General features: G+C 30.2%; 1 long non-coding RNA gene across 1 annotated transcript; it reads left to right on the top strand.

Annotated features, from left to right (window-relative positions):
- Window positions 1-5,731: 5,731 nt before the first annotated feature.
- LOC139425102 (uncharacterized) lies at window positions 5,732-13,727 on the top strand. Its single transcript, XR_015429710.1, has 5 exons — window positions 5,732-7,676; window positions 7,747-9,304; window positions 9,375-9,747; window positions 9,818-11,512; window positions 11,597-13,727. It is a non-coding gene; the product is annotated as an uncharacterized LOC139425102 (long non-coding RNA).
- The last annotated feature ends 2,642 nt before the right edge of the window (window positions 13,728-16,369 follow it).

Raw genomic sequence — 16,369 nt, 5'->3', positions numbered from 1 at the left:
TCTGTTGTTGACTGAATGTTTTTACAGAAAGTGCTCTCTTAATATTGACTTATTCAATAACTTTATTTCTATCTAATATAAGTAAGAAAGTTGAATTAAACAAATGGTGACCATAATTTAAGTCAAAATGGAAAGCTGATATAAGCAGCTAAAACTAAAATAGTCAATTAAAAAAATGTGATAAATTAACTATAAACAAAATAAATTTTAAAGATACGCATGTAAGCACAAGCGGTACTTCATCCTATTTTTTGGTTTCGTGTAATCCCAGATTACGAAAAAACTCCAGCATGGCATCCCGAGGTAGTAATGTTTGTGCTAACATTTGTATCTTTAAAATTTGTTTGGGTTTTCTGTTAAATTCTCACATTTTTACCTAAATTGTGTACTTTACAGATATTTAAAACCAATATTATTTGAAATAAATTCCGCATTATTGGATTAGATTATAGAGTTAAAAGCACAATTGCATTAATGAAACATCTTAAAGGGTTTGGGGTGTTAGAATAAAGACCTGTCCTGCGACATAAGTCGGAAGTGCGTGCTCTGAAAAACCTCTAGCTGTTTAAATGTTCGTACAACTTGAACGTTCATAGTGCTTACCGCAATGAATTTGAATGTCTACAATATTTTTTATCAATATAAAGTTTAGAAAAGTGAGCTGTAATTTAAAAGTTTCAAAGGATAATTAAACATGTGTTAAATTGAAATTTTGAGACTTTACGATTCCGTTTTAAAAGTTCAAAATAGTTGCGTTTTGAATAAAATATATATTCCGCAAATTTGAATAATAAATGGCCAAACATTATGTAGCAATATTCATAATTAAAAGCGGTTGAAATAGATCATAAGCAATTGCCAGATTTCTATTGCGAAATTTTATTTTGTATTGTACCTTTAACCAGTAACATGTTTAAGAGAATTATAAGCTTATTTAGAACTCTAGATGGATCTTCAGAGGGTCCTTGAAACGATGTGTACTTTAAATTTACGAAAAGTGTTAAATTTTTTAGTGGGGGATTAAAATTGATTATAGCAAACTTGTAATATCAATCAAATAGAAAGCTGAAATTTTGTAAGTCTTTTGGTTCTGTTTTATGTTAGGCAATTAAATAATACGCATTAACTTCATTTTTTAACACTGAGAATTTAACGTGCTGTGAAAAATATTCTTCGAAAAAGCATTTGAGTATTCATTTTAAATTCATTTGAACATTAATATTTAAAGTTTGTAACTAAATAAACACAAAATTTTATAACTATAGGATACAATTGCTTGCAACGAAATTTTTGAATGTAAATTTTAGTGAAAGTTGTAAATTATTTCAAATTTAAACCAGTAAAGTTTTCAAAGTTTAACTCAGTTTCAATTTTACTGAAAAATTAAGAGTTTTATTTAGTAAATACCATCAATTTACTGAAACAGACATTTCATACTTGTGAATATCTTCAATGCGTCATTTTTTTTTAAATATCACCACTGGCTTTCATATAAACCATGGACTTAATTTTAAGCCCCCTTGAAACATTAGTATGGCATGAAGAAGCCACTGTTATTTTAGCCGTATCGTGTTGCTTAGAATAAGCTTTTTCTCTCTCCCAGAAATTTTAACTGAAGCCTAACTTTAGCTGAGCGTTTGATAAAACAAAATTTTAAGTCTTCGGACTACAATCAAAATTTTCACAATTTGTTAACAAATTAGAATTATAGTCTATTAAAATTTCGACCAAATTGTGAATGACTAGAGTGCTCAAATTTCAAATGGGGCTATGTGCCTAACATTAAATTGATCAGCGTCCTTCCTAAACTAGAAATATACTGGTTGAGAAATTTGTAAATGAACATTCGAAAAATCTCTCAGCGTTTCCAATTATGCTTTTAAAGAAATCCGCTTAATTAATGCTCTCGTATTATTAAATTGAAAGGTAAAGAGGTTGGTTTTCGAATCTTGCTTCCATTTGTTTAAAAAAAAAAAGATGGCGCTGGCTTACTTCTTAGCATTTAAAATTTCTTGTGATCCAAAGAAATATCAGGCAATCAGAATTTCTGAACACTTCCGACGTAAGCAAACGTTGGACGAAAGTGAAAGTAAAAATAAGAAAGTAGCGTTTCCCACGTAGACTAAATATTTTTCAAAATGTCACAGCTTGGGGTTTCACTACTAATTTTTGGAAAGGCACATCACATTTAGAATGCTAGATTTAGATAAGTGTCAGCTGGTTTTTAAGTTTGATTATGAATTTCGTACTAGAGTATTTTCCCACAAGCGCACTAGTGAGACTAAGCAAACTTCATTTTCTTTTTAATAACTATTTTTAACAATTTACCTTTACAAACTTCCCATCATTCAGCACCCACTTTCTTTTTATGCACTAACTATTTCAAAGTTTGAGCTTAAGTTGTTTACTTTTCTGAGATGCATGTCTGTTCCCCTCTATGATACAGAGAGCTAATGTAAAGTAGAAATTTTGATGCTTTCAAATCAAATTTCCTAAAAAAATTTGGTTTAGTAGCTTGTCTGTATTAAAATGATATGAATATCTGTTATACTACAGAAAACCTAAATGAATTAGCCGCTTTAACACCACTTTATGCACAATTAGTGAATTTTGCTTACTCTTTTGGAATAGTTAGGAAACCGCCAGTAGACAATGGAGTACGTTATGGCGTGAATTTTTATTCTATGCTCCTGAACATCTACAAAAACAAGCTTCAAAATGTATACATTTTCAGTTATAAAATAAGGATAATTTTCAAGCTGCTGTAAATTATGATAATTATATTATATTAATAATTTACTGTTCTGTTAAGCCTAGTACGAATTCTTATCAGTTTATTTCCAAAATTTTTAAATTAAGAATGGTGTTTATGCATCCTAAACTATTCTCATTTAAGATTGTACCATAGAAATAAATCGTATGCATATCATATTTTATTAACTTCAGTGTTACTGATCAGTAAAGCTGTTGTACATCAAAAGTAGTGTGAACATTCTTGGTGTTTCATTAGCCCTTAAGATGCATACTTTTCTGCTTCAAAATAGTCTTCGATGTCTTATAGAAATTGGACTGTCATATGAGCTGCTTTTTCCCTATCCTAATTGCCTGTAGACATGAATAACAAGTCATTATTGATAAAGTGACAAAAGCATCTAAACAATGAATGTAGTTAAACATAAGAAATGTATCTTCTGTGCTTGAATATAATCTGAAAAAACTGTGCATTTTTCTGAACTCAAGTCAGTTTAAATGTAAGACGGTGTCGAAACTTCTAATTGATTCTCTAAAGTTTGGAATTTTTCAAGGAATTTTTGTTCATGATTAAATTTGCTCATCAGGCAAAATATTAAACACATTTTTGTTTAATTTTTTTGGGTACTCTTTAGAAAAATTACTTATTCCTAAATAGTTCGTTCTCAGAAGTAATTTACCGAAGATTTCTGAAGTAGACAATCACTTTAGACTTACCTACGTAAATGTATTTTAAAATTCCTTAATAGATGACTTAAACTATTGTAATTAAAATAATAATAAACTAATTGTTGCTTAAAATAAGTCTAATTTTTCATTTATAGTTTTCATAGAAAACAATCGATTGTTTTAATTACTTTACTCGACTTTTAAATCTTATTTTAAACCTTCGACTTAAAATAAAATTTGGAAACTAACAAGGGCGCCATATGAGAAACTTTCCTGTACAGTATTGAAAACGCGAATATCTTGTCATATTCTATTTCCCATGAATTCTATTTTCCATTTGTGCGTCGCCAAATTTTAGAAATGTTACAGTAAAAATTATAAAGATTTTTTAAATGAAAGTATATACTTTTTATAAATTTTAAGAGTGTGAACATCTTTGTAGGCGATGGTCCTGTCTCTGCCAATCTTGAAATAAGAAATTGAATGACTATTAAAATTATTAATTAACAAAAGAAAGCAAGATAAATAATAACTTATAAAAGGAAATAAAAGGTAACAATTAAAATAAGCTATGCAATCAATAGTCATAAAAGCAAATTAACAAAGCATAACTAACAAAAACAAGCTAACAATTAATAACTAGAAGAAAAATAATAACAGTTAATGTAAGGAATCTCTTAATAAACTTACTGTTTTTGTAGTACATATTTTCTCATTTAAAATTATTATAAACTATTTTACAGTGTCTTACAGATAAGTAAACAACTTTTAAACTAATTTAATTTTCTTTCATATTGAATTTCGAAATCGTTTAGAGTGCCACGACTAAAAAAAAAAGAGTTGGTGCTCTAAATGTTATGGAAGATGTGCTCAGCAAATTTGTAGTTGACTGTAATGGATAATCTGCCTCTCTGTATGTTGCCCCCATCATTGTTACTCAATGTGCACAGAATCCAATCTCGAATATATGACTAGTTTCTTTTGATTTTCACGTAGTCCAGGTTTCTGAGCCACAGGTCTAGTAATAGTTTAATATAACGAGATTTCCGTTTTTTCTCTTAATCATTAGATTGTAAATTTTCCAAGCCATTAAAAGTGACTTGGTGGTTTTGGGGATAGAACGTTCGCCTTCCAATGAGGTGAACTGGGTTCGAACCCAGCGATGACTGGTCTACAAGAATCCCGTACCCGGCTAACACCAATCAATGTCCTGACGTTAAATATCCTCAGTGGTAGATGGATCATAGGCTAGTCCGCTTGCAGTGAGACTAACCGTGGGGGGTTTTCGTGGTTTTCCTCTCCATTCAATGCAAATGCGGGTTAGCTTCATATAATTTTTTTATAAAACATGAAAGCATGCGAAGGAGGGAAACGCAGTATTAAAAATGTGTAGTTAATTTTATTTAACGAAATATTGTAAGAACTTTGCTTTTGACAATATTAAAGTATTCCAAATCTTCTAGATTTAAACTAAATATATTTCTTAATAGATTTTATGTAAAATTGCAACTTTTTATGAGAGTATTTTAATATCTTTTTAAAATTAGATTATTCAAATTGTTTAGAGCAATTTTTAAATTTTGATGTATACTTCTGTTCGTTTCATTTCTTAACGATTAAAACTTAATTTGAACTCCACATTTTTGATTGCATCCTTTTGATACTTGTTTAAACTAACTCTGTGACATCTGTATATAACAGACAATATAACAGACAATTCATAATTTAAAAACGTTATTTCTCTCTTTACAATAAAATATATGAACTGTTTACATAGAAAGCATTTAAAGCTCTCATAAAATTCTAAATTTTGAACTTAATTTAATATTTTATTTTCAAAGCTTGTTGACATATAGCTGAAGTTATAACCAAATTTCTTTTTAATATTACCTTAGAATGTTTAAAAGTTAATTTCTTTTACTTTTCATACATTTTTCTTTTACTTCCAAATATTTAACTTTGGATTTGGAGTTTTCGAACTGCATGATTAAAGAAACCCGTGTATTGCTTTTAATTTAAATTGTACAGATCTACTGTAGGCTGAATGTTCTTAGAGCAAGTGCACTCTAGTTGGGGAAAATCGGGGCTACTACCCCAGTTCAATGACCTTATCGCTGTACATGACGGTATACTTATGGGGCTCTGGTGGGGGAAGAATTATTTATTTTTCTGAATGTAGATAAACTGTAATCTTTAATTCTGGTTAATAATCTTTAATTAAATAAGATTACTTAAAATATTTTTAATTTAATAATTTTTTTAATACTCCTAATTCTTCTGCTTATTTTTATTTTATTTCCACTTTCTTCAAAAAATCATTTCCATGACTTGAAATATTTTTCTATACGAAATTTATTATTTTCAATAATTTTTATATAATGTAACAGTTCTTGTTCAGCCTTTGCATTTTATCAACTGGTGGTTAATGGAAATGATTGATTGTATGTATTAGTTGTGTTCATATAATGTGTTCGTAAATAATGAGTCTGATAAAAAAAAAAATTTCAGATTCGGCTACTGCCGCAGTAGGATAAATACAACTTAACATAACAACCTTCCGAAATTGAGATATATTTGTGAGATCCCCTCTTTAGATAAGGTTTATTGGAAGGAAGATTTTTTTTATCTCTATCGAAAGTGGTGGAATTGTTTTTATTTTTGGGACTTAAAAATTTTCTCAAGCTTGTAAATTTTTATGTTTTCAATATTTAAATTAATGTGTGAGTTATTGTTTTTCCTATAAAGCTTTATAATTGCATTGGTTTAATTTCTAAATGAACCCTTCTTTAGAGATTATGTTTTTATTAATTTTAAACGTTATGTCTAATAATTCTAAACTGTTAAAATAATTTCTTAGTCGCAATGCTTATATTTAATTAGTTGATATAGTAAATGTGTAATAATCATTCTAAGTGATAATTATATTCAGTGGAAAAAAATGGTTTGCGAGTTTGACAAAAGTTGATAAATTTGCATACTCATTATCAGTAATATAGTGTACTTATATCTCATTAACAATTTTCCGTTAAAAATTAGTTTTATTAAGAAACAGTTTGGAAATATAGACAAAATACTGGCGCCTTTTACATTAACCTAAAAAATGTTAAGTAAACTCTTATCAAAAACTACATTTATAGAGTGACGTTAACTACGTCTCATTTTTAATCACGTGTGTACCAAAGTTTTCTGATTAGTTGCTAATTTGAAGTTAGAAAAATTTTCAGCTGATTTTAAAAATTTGTTTCGACTTCGAAAAAATTTCAAATCGTTTACATTTACAAAAATGACGTAGTTGTTGGTAATTAAAAGATTTTCAAACTGATTTTGACTTAAAAAATTTGAATATTTTTCGTACCTAAATGATTATGAAGTTGTTTAAAAATTTTTAAAGATAGAAAAAAGGGTAGAGTCGCAGAAGTTTGGAGTTAGAAAAATTTTCTACTTAATTGGATTTGTTTTGTATTTAGAATTATTCCTAAATTCTTTGAACATAAAGAATTATTTTAGTTGGGAAAAACGTGTATTTAAGAAGTCACAGAAGTATTTGTTTTTTTTTTTTTTCAAATTGTTTTCACTTTGAAAAATTTTCCAATTATTTGTATTATGAAAAATTCTCAATCTGTTTGTTTCAAAAGTATTCTGAAATTGTTTGAATGTAGAGAACTTCAGTTGAAAAAAAGGGTTTATAAAGAGTTACAAAAGTTAGAAATCGGAAAAAGTTTCAACTTGTTCGTACTTAGGAAAAATTTTAAATTTGAGTGTACTTTTAAAAAGTTTAATTTTTTGAACTTAGAAATATTTTAAATTTGTTTAAACACATGAAATTTTGAAGTCTGAAAAATGAGATATATATATAAACAGTAGAAGGTGCTGGGAGCAGTTCAAGAAATTTTATTGACCAAAGACCTGCTCCTGACTAAATATCTCATTTTTCAAATTAAGATTGAAGATTTAAATTGCAAAAAAAACTTTTAGAACCTGTGCTTATATACTGTTCAAAGTCTTGGGCTACATCAAAATTGTCTGATTATCTCCATTAATTTATCATTTTTGTTTTGTGCATAGATACTGCTTTTGTGTGTTGTATTTTTCAGAATTTACTGTCTTCTTGATATCCTGCTGATGGACACTTTTCGAGAAGCTAAAACTTCATCAGATCTTTTTTATGGTAAAGCCTAGGACGTGTCTATGGAAAACGGAACGATTTGAAGATATTAATGACGAAGTACTCAATCGCATTCTTGTTGGCCTAATAGGTAAGATGGTAAATGTTTCTCTTCCTTCTCCTTCCGAGAACTTTTCACTTAATACACTTTTCATTTTTAGCATCTCAAAGCAGAATGGTCATCTTATTGTGATCCTTTTGGCTTCAAAATTCTCTAAAACAGCTACCCGGAAGTGTAGTCAGTCAAGAGCTTGCAGCGATTCCTGATGTAGAGAACACTATACTATCGGTTTATTCTTCCTTATTGATTTCGATTTCTTAATTTATTTTTGTTTTGTGCGTACGACCAGATTTTTTGTCTTGTATTTTCAGAATTTACTGTCTTCTTGATATCCTGCTGATGGACACGTTTCGGGAAGCTAAAACTTCATCAGATCATTTTTATGGTAAAGCCTAGGACGTGTCTACGGAAAATGGAACGATTTGAAGATATTAATGACGAAAGTCCTTGGCCCACGAGCGGCTGTAGAGTAAATCGCTTATGCGTTCTGATGAGGTTTCACTTGGCCTAGAATTACCCTAGGTTTAATTTCACTTTTCTCACTATCAACCGTTTGAGTGCTGAAGTGTTTTCTTATATATGCTAATAGTGCGGAATGAAATGCGTACAACACTACTAACCAACTACTACTAACTACTACCAACCAACCACTAACCTACCTATACTAACCAACAGCAGTGTCTCCGCATTTTTGGTTCAAAACAAGATTTCCGCATTTTTGGCTCATCCGCACTCAAACGGTTAAACGGAATTTTTCAAAAACGCTAATTTTTAATTACCGAATTTATGTTAGTGAGTCTATTTCTTGGGATTAAATTTTTTAGTGTTAACCCATTTTAAGTCAACAGAATTCGATTCTATGAGAAAGAAATAAACCTAGTATTGATTGAAGCAGGTATAAACTAGTTTTTATTATTTTACAATGTATGGAAGCACTAACTGTCAAGGTAAGAAAACTCTGTGTAAAAATATGTAGTTACATTTAAAACTTGTTGCATTTAAGTTTTTAGCATAATATTGAAAGACTAAAATTATTAAATCGTAAATTATTCAATTAAAATTATTCAATCAATCTTGTAACGAAATTATTCAAAGTCATTTAAGTTGTGTGACTTTATTTTAAATCTATTTCTGATGGATTTTTATCTCTCAGTAAATTTAAAGATCGTATTTCAATTATCTTTTTAAATTAGCAGATTATTAAAATTGATTAGAATTATTTTTAAGTGTGGATTCAGTTTCTTCTGATCGTTTCGTTTCTAAATTTATATGTACGGACAACACTTTCTTAATAACGAAATGCTTTTATTTGAAAATCAAATTTAATATTAGAAAATATAAATAATGAAGTTTAAAATTGCAAAAAATAAAAACTTTTAGAACCTGTGCTTATATATTGTTCAAAATCTTGGGCTACATCAAAATTGTCTGATTATCTCCATTAATTTATCATTGTTTTTTGCATAGATACTGCTTTTGTGCGTTGTATTTTTCAGAATTTACTGTCTTCATGATATCCTGCTGATGGACACTTTTCGAGAAGCTAAAACCTCATCAGATCATTTTTATGGTAAAGCCTAATACGTGTCCATGGAAAACGGAACGATTTGAAGATATTAATGACGAAGTACTCAATCGCATTCTTGCTGGCCTAATAGGTAAGATGGTAACTTTTTCTCTTCCTTCTCCTTCCGAGAACTTTTCACTTAATACACTTTTCATTTTTAGCATCTCAAAGCAGAATGGTCATCTTATTGTGATCCTTTTGGCTTCAAAATTCTCTAAAACAGCTACCCGGAAGTGTAGTCAGTCAAGAGCTTGCAGCGATTCCTGATGTAGAGAACACTATACTATCGGTTTATTCTTCCTTATTGATTTCGATTTCTTAATTTATTTTTGTTTTGTGCGTAGGACCAGATTTTTTGTCTTGTATTTTCAGAATTTACTGTCTTCTTGATATCCTGCTGATGGACACGTTTCGGGAAGCTAAAACTTCATCAGATCATTTTTATGGTAAGGCCTAATACGTGTCTATGGAAAACGGAACGATTTGAAGATATTAATGACGAAGTACTCAATCGCATTCTTGCTGGCCTAATAGGTAAGATGGTAACTTTTTCTCTTCCTTCTCCTTCCGAGAACTTTTCACTTAATACACTTTTCATTTTTAGCATCTCAAAGCAGAATGGTCATCTTATTGTGATCCTTTTGGCTCCAAAATTCTCTAAAACAGCTACCCGGAAGTGTAGTCAGTCAAGAGCTTGCAGCGATTCCTGATGTAGAGAACACTATACTATCGGTTTATTCTTCCTTATTGATTTCGATTTCTTAATTTATTTTTGTTTTGTGCGTACGACCAGATTTTTTGTCTTGTATTTTCAGAATTTACTGTCTTCTTGATATCCTGCTGATGGACACGTTTCGGGAAGCTAAAACTTCATCAGATCATTTTTATGGTAAAGCCTAGGACGTGTCTACGGAAAATGGAACGATTTGAAGATATTAATGACGAAAGTTCTTGGCCCACGAGCGGCTGTAGAGTAAATCGCTTATGCGTTCTGATGAGGTTTCACTTGGCCTAGAATTACCCTAAGTTTAATTTCACTTTTCTCACTATCAACCGTTTGAGTGCTGAAGAGTTTTCTTATATATGCTAATAGTGCGGAATGAAATGCGTAGAACACTACTAACCAACTACTACTAACTACTACCAACCAACCACTAACCTACCTATACTAACCAACAGCAGTGTCTCCGCATTTTTGGTTCAAAACAAGATTTCCGCATTTTTGGCTCATCCGCACTCAAACGGTTAAACGGAATTTTTCACGAAAGCTAATTTTTAATTACCGAATTTTTGTTAGTGAGTCAATTTTTTGTGATTAAACTTTTTAGTGTTAACCCATTTTAAGTCAACAGAATTCGATTCTATGAGAAAGAAATAGACCTAGTGTTGATTGAAGCAGGTATAAACTAGTTTTTATTATTTTGCAATGTATGGAAACACTAATTGTCAAGGTAAGAAAACTCTGTGTAAAAATGCGTAGTTGCATTTAAAACTATGCAGTTACATTTAGTTTTCTAATATAATATTGGAAGACTAAAATTATTAAATCGTAAATTATTCAATTAAAATTATTCAATTATTCTTGTAACGAAATTATTCCAAGTAATTTAAATTGTTTAACATTATTTTAAATCTGTTTCTGATGGATTTTTATCAATTGTATCTTCAGTAGATTTTTATCTCAATATCTTTCAAATTAGCAGAATATTCAAATTGTTTAGGATTATTTTTAAATATTTATTTAGTTTCTTCTGTGCGTTTCATTTCTAAATTAAAACTAAACTGGAGCTCTTTATTTTTGTTTGCATTCTTTTGACATTTCTTAAAATTAATTCTAAGAAATCTTCTGTAATTGACAAAAGCATTCAAATTTGAATGAAAATTAAAGCTCAAAATAAAAATGTATAAAAACGCCAATATAGCTTTTCTCACTGTACAATAAAATGCATGCATTATGATGACATTAAAAAGTACTTAAATCTAGTATAAAATTCTAAGCTTTAAAGTTAATTGAGTATTTTTTCGAAACTGGTTTAAATATTGATTTATTCTACATTATTGTTTTAGATTGTTTAATTTCTCCTTTTTGTGTGCATAGATACTGCTTGTGTGTCTTGTATTTTTCAGAATTGACTGTCTTCCTGGTATGCTGCTGAGGGACACGTTTTAAGGAGCTAAAACTGCACAGGATGATTGACTTCGAATAAAGAATCAGAAGAATCTAGGACAAGCAGCACTATCTTAAGACCTGAATGACTTCTTCCCACAAAAAAAACTTTACTCCTTACTGGTCTAGTAGGTGAGACGATAACCTTTATTTTTCACTCTTATCCAAATTTAAACTAAAAAATCTTATCGCAAATTGAATATTGGTAATTTCTAGATTCATGGCTTTGTGATATCCAGATGAAAGAGCTTTTCGAAGTTCTGCAGCCTTTTCCAAATGGGGGAAAGAACTGATTAGTTTTTGCCCTTCCAATGAGATGGCTCAAGTTTGAATCCACAGAATCTGCTGCTATCGACAGATAGTTTTTACTCTCACAGTCCAGTGCTGACATAAAATGTCCTTAGTGGTAGACTGATAGTGGGTTGAAATACCCATACCGACGGGCTAACCGTGGGAGGTCTTTCATGGTTTTCCTCTCCATGTAACGCAAATGCGGGTTAGTTGCAACAAAGTCCTCCATGAAGGCTAGTTTGATCCAGGTGTTCCCTTGTCTTCTGGTTTCGTTTCAAACGTCTTGGGTTTTAATTCTTATGGAAATGAACTGTATTAGTAGTAAACCCAGAGAGGGGTCTGCCGTCAAATCCTCAATGCTCAATATAAAAGAATTAACAATTTGTACACTAAACAAACCTGTTTTTCTTTGGAGAATAAATTTATGTGGTTTTTGCTCAAAACCCTGCAATGACTTTGCAGAATTTTTGTAGCTTATTTATTTACAAAATGTTAAAATCTACAGTCGTATTAAGTGTATTCTTAGTTGTTATACTAACTTTCATTTTTTGTTGTGGAAGGAACGTGTAATGAAAGATTATGTTAGAAAAATGTTTTTCTTAAAAAGAAAGTATTAATGTGTTAAATATTACCTAGTTTATGCATTTTCAGAGCCCACATACTTAAATGGAAAGCGTTCTCAGTACCTGTTTTTTACTGTTAGAAAGCTTTTGTGGCTAAGAGCAGACAAGCGATCGCAGAGTGTGGTTATATAAAGCGTGGCGGTTTCTGTTAGCATAGCATTTAGGAATAATTTAAAAATAAAATGTGACCTTTTTCTAGAAAATTAGTTATAGAAAACTAGTTGAGTAAGCATATTCGTGACTAATTGATGCGAGCAGTGATTAATTTTCTATTAATATTGGTTAGAAATATCTTAGATACCTGAAAGTCTTGAAAAACAAATTAAGCTTTTTATAGGGAAATTTCTAAATTGAATTTGTTATTTCGAGAAGGGGTGATCTTCACTTTGGATCCATTGGAGAAAACCCCTTTTCAAAATGATTTAATTCGATTTTTAAGTTTGTCTGGAACATTTTTAAATGCGTTTTTTTAATTTTATAAATGTGAAAAGTAACTTTGATCAACTTACTTGCTTATCTTCTATGTGCCTTGGGCACTTAAGGCCTCTAGCATATCCCTCCAACGCCTCCTGTCTTTAGCAATAGATCTTGCTTCCTCCCAGCCAGATATTCCACATTTTTTTATTCGCCCAAAAATATGCGCTGGATGGTAAGTCTGGGTCTTCTTCTTGTTCTCTTACCATCAGGGGCCCATGTAAGCGCAACAGATGAAATTTTTTCTTTGGGCATAACTTTGATCAAAATCCCCTTTTATTTAAGCTAACAAGCAGATTTAAAATTTCACAGGAAAATTTTCAGTTTCATAAACATGTTCTACTTTTTCATATGTAGGTTTAAATTTATGAAATGTAATTTCAGATTGTTGAAATCAGTTTAATTGTAGAATTTTTTCCCCTTTAACTTTAAATGTTTCTGGATCTCTTTTTTGAGGGTAAAATTTAAAGTTCCATTTAGATTAATAAGATAAACTAATTTCTTAAAGCTTTTTATTTTAATACAGATTTAAGCAAAACTAAACTGTTTGTTCGAATTTGAGAAAATATGAAATTCCAAAATTTAAATTAAGTAACTCTGAGACTTTATTTGCATACACTGCTGGTTGAAGAAAATTATATTTATTACATTTTTATGTTAGATCGAATCATTTTAAAACAAACTTTCAGATTAACTGCTCTCAGTCACCAAAGCTTTCATTGTCCCTGTCTTTGTTCTTTCAGCAAAGTTTTTCAAACTTAGCATTTTATTTACCGCAATATATTTCGATTCTATGTAATATTTTCTGCTCCATGTAATCTATTCTACGCAATATATTTGATTATTCAAGTTCAATTTTGTAATATGCGCTAAACTTTTTACATAATGTACAGATTAAATTTCCATTTCAACTTTGTCTTGTAATATTTTATTTACAAATAAAAGTGTTGAACTTGCAATTTAGTTTTTGATTATTTTTTGGTTGTCTTTCTTTTTCCTAGAGATGTTTATAGTTTATAATAAAATTTCCCATTAATTTATCAAAGTTCAATTATGTTCCCTTAACACTGTTTTCAGATTAAAAAAGTACATATTTGCGAGAAGTATATTTCTGCAATATATGTTCCAATACTGTACTGTGCGCTAAATAAACGATATCAAATTGAGTAACTTTTTGTTCTAGATCGAATTTTCACAAACTGTAGCCAATCTTAATTGTTCAAAAGAATGACTAACACAGCTGACAATAATTTTTGCCCGATTCTGTTGCTGAATAGTTAGTTGTCCTTAATTCTTGTATGTCCGTTTAAACCGTTATGATCGACACTTTTTAGTAAAAATCTGATCTTTAGAAAAAGGGGTTTTATTTTGCGTACACCTTTTTTTGCACTTAGCGAAATTAAAAGCATTATTTTCCATTGCCACGATGTCTGCTGAAAAAAATGGTTATTTTTACCCTCCTAGTTTTATTACCCACGTTTAATAGCACTTTTGCTTTAGTTAATTTCCAAATGTTATTCTAAAATTATTAAAGTGCGCATTTGCTTTCTTAATTTAGATTTTGCTAATTTAAACTTACTCTCGTTGATATTTGCTGGTAAGTAAAGTAGTTTTTATAGTTCCTTTTTTAAGCCACGCTTTGATATCAAAAATATCACACTTGCAGGATTCCAACTTATACCCATCATTTGTGTCCAAAGCATTTATTTCAAATAAATTTCGGAGTTCCTATTTATCATCAGCTAAATAAGTATACTACCTAATCACTTGTTGCATTGTCTAGACTTTAAGTTGCCCATTCGCGTATGTAGACTTATGTCCACCCTCCCTCTGCAAGAATTATGAATGCGTCCTACATCAGATTTTTCTCAAAATTCAAAAATATTGTGTTAAGAGCACTATGAAAAGACATTCTGGATTGTCGAAATTTTTGGCATTTTTAAATTTTTGGAAATTCCTAGTGATAACCACCAGTAAAAGCGATCAAAAGAATTCGTTCATTTAGATTTAGTGAGCTCCAACAATTAAGTGCGCAATAAAAAAAAAAATTTAGATTTTTTTTTCAGGTTTAGGTGCTACCATGGGCTGCAGTTTGTTCACCCCTAATGGTGACTTATTTCTGGAACGTGCGCCCGCGGTGTTGCTGGGGTATAATTTTGATTTCACAGAGGAAGCATCAGGACCAGTGGCGTAGTTTTGGGGACAAAATCCCCTCCGAAATGATACATTTCTTGATTAATGAGCTATTCAGTTCTGTAAATAAGATGAAGACTTAAAAATTTTTCATTATTCATTTTTTTCGTAAGCGATCCTGTATTTAAAATACTTTTGTTGATCAATAATTTTTATAACTCATTTTTCTATGAAACTGAAATTAGATGAAAACTATGACGTTTTGAAAGGCATAATAAAATTTGTAAATCCTGTCAAGGACTCAAAAACGTGAGATAAAATGTGTTCTTTTTAAAACCATGCTTGCTTAAAGCAACTGGTGGTCTAATTAACCTTCTTTTCAATATATTTGGCTAAGTTTTGTCCATGTTTGCAGCTTTTGAGCTTCGTGTAATCAAATTTCTCAATGTAAACTCTTAAAATTCTATTAAAGGTGACGCATTTTCGGATGAGTTAAAAGATTCGGCTGAAAATTTGATTAAAATGAGTATTTTGTTGACAAGGACTGCTTCCGCAATTTAGCTTAAAATCTTTGCCTTCAAATGTAAAAAGGCGACCGATTTTTTTTGTTTGTCATAAACCTCTTGAATTCTTCAGGATAGAAAAACTAAGAAATGAATCTGAAGCTGTGTTTTCTTTTATTGAGACTAAGCATACCGTATGACCAAATGACCGTTTAAGAAATTTGTCATCGAAAATGCGCGCTTACCATCTCATCGTTTTCGCACATGTGACTTCATGACTTTTTCTAACAATTATAAACAGTTAATATTCTATTTTTTCGTATTTTGTTTGCTTTGAATAATACTTGTCGTATACCTATTTCTACCACAATCGGGCATTTGACAGTTGGAACAATGTATTGCTTTATAAGGTTATCGGATCAGAAATGACGATGTCGTGCGAGTTCAACGTATTGCATTCGATGAGTGTTGCACATTTCTGCAAAGACTGTTGCGTAGTGAGTTCAATCAAAATAACTGTGAATTCAAATTTCAAGAAAGTATCTAATATTTTAGATTGGCATTTTTGTGTCAGAAAAAAGTGACAAAAACTGCTTATATTTTATGTTGATGGCTTTACTTCTTTTCTAACTAACAGTTTTTACCCAGAAAAATGTAGAAACAATAAGGACAGGAAAAGTTCTTAGAAGAAATAATATTAATTATACGAATTATAATTCATATATAATCTTATAATTATAAGAAAAATTATAAGAATTACAGAAATAATAAGAATTCGATGAAATATATTTGTGGAAAATGTACTGTGGTAACACTCTATCTACGCAAAATCGATGGGAGATTGAAATAAGCCACAATAGGCTTAGAGCAGAATTCTCGACACTTTACATGCTTTCAGCAATAGCATGTGGAGAGTCTTAGAAGAAAGTAAGTTAGTTTCAGTCTTGTTTTTCAAATAGACTAAA

This window comes from Parasteatoda tepidariorum, chromosome 1 (assembly GCF_982258835.1).
Source record: "Parasteatoda tepidariorum strain Cologne lab strain chromosome 1, Ptep-v5.0, whole genome shotgun sequence".
Classification (NCBI taxonomy): Eukaryota; Metazoa; Arthropoda; class Arachnida; order Araneae; family Theridiidae; genus Parasteatoda; species Parasteatoda tepidariorum.
This window is presented reverse-complemented; position numbering and strand designations above follow the sequence as displayed.